This window comes from Macaca fascicularis, chromosome X, assembly GCF_037993035.2.
Source record: "Macaca fascicularis isolate 582-1 chromosome X, T2T-MFA8v1.1".
Lineage (NCBI taxonomy): Eukaryota > Metazoa > Chordata > Mammalia > Primates > Cercopithecidae > Macaca > Macaca fascicularis.
In genome coordinates, this window is record NC_088395.1 from 131,592,151 (window position 1) to 131,597,109 (window position 4,959).

Below are 4,959 nucleotides of genomic sequence, written 5' to 3' on the forward strand. Positions count from 1 at the left end.
GGCCACAGTAGAGTGGAGCACAATGTAGGCTCTTGGGGGTCCCTGATTCCAGGACTTTACTCTTGGATGGTATTTCTGGACCTGCCCTGGGCCAGAGGGGAGCCCGCTGCCCTGAAGGGTGAGTCCCAGACCAGTCAGCATTCACCACAAGCTGACCTAAGAGATCTTGTGCCCTCAGGCAGCATTAGTGGTAGTCTGGCAGTTCTCATGGCCTGGGGTGATGGTGGCTACTGGATGAGGCTCCCCTCCATTTAGAAAGGAGAGGAAAGCATGGAAAGCATTGCATCATGTGGTTCAAGTACCAGCTCAGCCACAATACAATAGAAAACCAGGTATACTTCTAAGGTTTTTTATTTTAGTCTCTGACTACCAGACAGCACTTCTGGACCCACCTGGGTTTTGAGGGACCTCGCTTTCCTGAAGGGAAGGATACAGGCCAGGCTGTCTTTGCCACCTGCTAATTGTAGAGCCCCAGAGCCTTGAGTGAACACAGGCAGTAGCCAGGGATCTGTTACAGCATGCCTTGAGTGAGACGCAGCACTGGGCTGGCTTCAAGTCTAACCCAGCACACTCATAGTGGTGGTGGCCACAAGGGTGCTTCTGCTACTCTACTCATTGCTTTAGAGTACTTAAAACAGAGAGAGAGAGAGAGAGAGAGAGAGAGAGAAGGAGAGAGAGACAGAGAGAGAGAGAGAGAGAGAGAGAGAGAGAGAGAGAGAGAGAGAGAGAGAGACTCTGTATGTTTGGGAGAAAGCAAGGGAAGAGAACAACTGTCTCTGCTTGGTAACCCAGAGAATTCTCCCAGACCACCAAAGCAGTACTTATATGAGTCTGCAAGAAGCACAGTGTTACTGGGCTTGTGGTGTCCTTAAAGTAAATACAGGTTAGATCACAACATCTAAGTTCTTTCAAATATCTGAAAAGTCTTCCCTAGAAGGACAGCTACAAATAAACCAAGATAGCGAAGACTACAATAGATACCTAAGCCTTTAATGTCCAGACACTGTACAACATCTACTAGCATCAGCACCATACAGGAAACACCAAATGCACTAAATAAGGCGCCAGGGACCAATTTTGCAGAAAAAGAAATATGTGACCTTTCAGACAGATAATTCTGGAGGAATTTTGGAAACTGTACAAATAAATGGAAATTAAATAATATACTCCTGAATGACCAGTAGGTCAATGAATAAATTCAGAGAGATTGAAAAATCTCTTGAAACAAATGATAATAGAAACACAATATACCAAAATCTATGGGATATAGCAAAAGAAATACTCAGAGGGAAGTTTATAAGTGCCTACATGAAAAAAGAGGAAAAACTTGAAAAAGAAAAAAGTCTAATAATATATCTTAAAGAACAAGAAAAGCAAAAGGAAAGCAAGAGGAAACCAAACCTGAAATGAGTAGAAGAAAAGAAATAATAAAAATCAGAGTGAAATAAATGAAATTGAAATGGGAAAAACAGTATGGAATTAATGCAATCAAAGGTTGTGTTTTTTTGTTTGTTTGTTTGTTTTTTGGAAATTAAAAAGAATTGATGAAAAGAACTGACCTTTAGCCAGGCTAAGAAAAAAAGAGAGAAGATCCATATAAATGAAATCAGAGATAAAAAGGAAGACATTACTATTGATTCTGCAGAAATTCAAAGGATTATTAGTGGCTAATATGAGCAACTATATGCCTACAAATTGGAAAATATAGAAGAAACGGATAAATTCCTAGTTACATACAACCTACCAAGGTTGAATCAAGAAGAAATCCAAAATCTGAACAGACTAATAACAAGAAATGAGATTGGACCCGTAATAAAATGTCTCCCAGTAAAGAAAAGCCCACATTTCCTTTGGCCATTTCAATATTTTTGTTCAAAAGTCAACACAAGGCTTCATATTCTATTGTATTCCCATAATAGATTTAATACAGAAATTTGTGTCATTTTTAAGGAAATATTTCTAACGCTGTAATGTGGTGTGCTGGGATAATTCCTCCTGTCAATGTTTCAAGCCTTCCTTCAATGCAAAAAAACACTGTGTTTTCCTTGACATTGATAACGCTTTGTTACCAAGTTGAAAAGCTAAAAAGCTTTTGTTAAAAAAAAAGGCATAATAAGAGGCAGAGATATTCATATCTTCAACTACCTAAAATTATTAATTGGTTCTTAATCTCTTGTCAAATAATAGAATAGCTTTCTCTTTATGAACTTTAAAGGAACTTATATAATATCTACTACAATTATATTAGGCATTTTTCAGCAAGATCAAAAAGCATATGTGTTTATTTTGATATTATGTAATATATATGTGTGTATATATATTTATATTCACATACACACAAACACACGTGTATATAGTGTTTAATTCCCTCTCTTTCCTCCTAAAATGAGAAGAAGTTGCAGTGGATATATAATACTTTAAAAAATAATCTTGTTTATTTATAATATTGTCTTTGTATTTTATTTATACTTTACAAATTATATATATTTAGTTAGTTATGCTAATTATTTATAATATTTCTAATAATAAAATATCAAATTATTCATAATAATTTCATTAAATGTAATTTAATAGTTATAGATGCTTCTCTTTAAAGTCTCTATAGAATTGACTTTGTACAATGATGTGATATTTATCCCTTACATCCATTTTGATTGTTTATTTTAGATTAAAATTGGTTATACTTAACATGGGTAGGCATTTTTACTGCTAGAATTTTAGCTATTTAGTTATTCAAATAAGATAATAGATGAATCTTAAATATGTCTGCAACACATTATCTTTACATAAATCTCAGCTTTGGTTTCTCCTAGTTTTCACCAACCAGAATGCGTATTAAAAGGTAAATGCTTAACAACTGATCATTGAATTATGACCCTGAAATAATGCAAAATAAAAGGGTTCTTTTGAATTGTGAAAGAAAAAGTAGCTATATTGTCTTATATTTAGCATTAAGCATACTTGACTGAAGCCAAAGTCTTTGAAGATTGGGCACCTTGTATGGCATATATGGTAACATTATATTGGTTGAAATAATTAATTTTAATATTCAATTCTCAGTCATTCCAAAAAACAACAGCTAAAATTTATCATAATTGCATACTTCTGTATCTGTTTCCCAGAAAAACCTCAGAATAATGCTATCTATCTTTGGATCCTTGGCACTTAAGAACAGTTTGTGTTATATGGCAATAGTGGTAGTAGTTAGTAATGGCAGCGGCAGTAACAACAGTAACTAACATTTATATTATAGGACAAAATGGTAAAATCTAAAGTCTGTAGTTTAGCTAATAGAATCATACCAAAGTCAATTTCTTAGTTTTGATAGGTACACTATGGCTTTGTCAGATGTTAAAAACTAGGTGAAGGCATTAAAACAAAACTCTGTATTGATTTTGCAACATTTCTATAAGGCTAAAATTATTCCAAAATAAAAAGTAAAAAAAAAAGTTGAAAATATGTAGTTAGGGAACTCCACGCCAAATTGGGGGAAATGTCTGTACTTAGAGAGCTAGATAGAATATCTGAGCACCAAAATCTCTTTTCCATTATGGGTTTTCTCTGTCTATTTTCCTTACACAATGACCAAGTGTTTCAAGATCCCAAAATACCCCAATGTAACAGGCAATCTAAATATCCTATTCCCATGTATGGGAGTGCTTACTATATGCCAGACCCTGTTATAGTGTTATTCATTTGATCCTCACAACCCACATATATATGCACTATTAATATTGCCATTAACTGAGGCACAGAGAAGTTACATAATTGTAATTTGAGGTAACCCAGCTTGTAAGTCACAGAGTCAAGATTCAAAGCCAGGTGATCTGGGTCTAAAGCTTATGCTCCCTCTATTTTACAGTTTCTTTTAAAGAAAATTACATACAGTAATTCTGTAAACTCCATTAATGCATTCCAGTATTGCTCAAATGTATCAACTTACTTCAATTTTATTATTTGTCTTTTGAACTCATTTATTATTAATTCAACAATTACTAAAATGTCTACTATGTAACCATTGTGCCAGATATAAGACCTACATAGTCACAGCTCTCATGAAACCTAAGTGCTATTGAAGAAATCAGACATTAAATGTCTGTTTCTGTAATCATTTGGTTATAATTATAATCAAATATGGATCATCCTTAAAGCTACCTATTTCATAAAATGTGTCCGAATCCCTCAGTCAGATGCCCTCTCTTCCTTCTCTGAATCCCTCTAGCACCCTGTACCCCTCAAATGATAGGTAGTATGGTTTACCTTATATTGCAGCTATTTGGAAATTTACTTTCTATCATTTTCTAAAGGTTAAGCTCACTGATATCAGGGATTGCTTTTTACTTATCTATGACCAATGCAATATTTTTACATAGTAGACAGAGTAGTTTCTCAATATTTATTAATTGGTCAAATTAAATTATGGCAAATTAAGTCTGGTTTGATTGTTAGAAGAATGAAGAAGATGAGAGAACCACTTTAAAAATAAGTCAACTTGTGCCTTACACTCATATCAATTACTTAAGCAGCTTCAATAGGCTCAAGTTGGGACTAACTCTTATACTTTCTATCTGAATTAATGAAACAATGAAAATAGAGTAGGCACTAAATTAATGGATTGCTACTGACAGCCTTTGTTCTCACCATGAGAATCATTGCTAAAGCACACAGAATCTTTAACACAGAAACACTTCTTTTTAAGAAACACTTCTTTTAAGATTCCAACAGTCAATTGAATCTACTCTGTTAGTTTGCTTGATAAACTTAAGAAAGTGAAGATTGGAAGAATCCAGTCTTATTTAAGCAAAAGGTATCAAATATATGTGATCATGTTATGGCACATAATCTGGAATTTTAAAACTTTAAAAAGAGAACCTTTGTAGTAGCACACATCTAGAGGTGGATTGGTGTGTCAGTAATACATCATCAAAGAAGCTTTTACTCTTAAAACATGAAGTATAT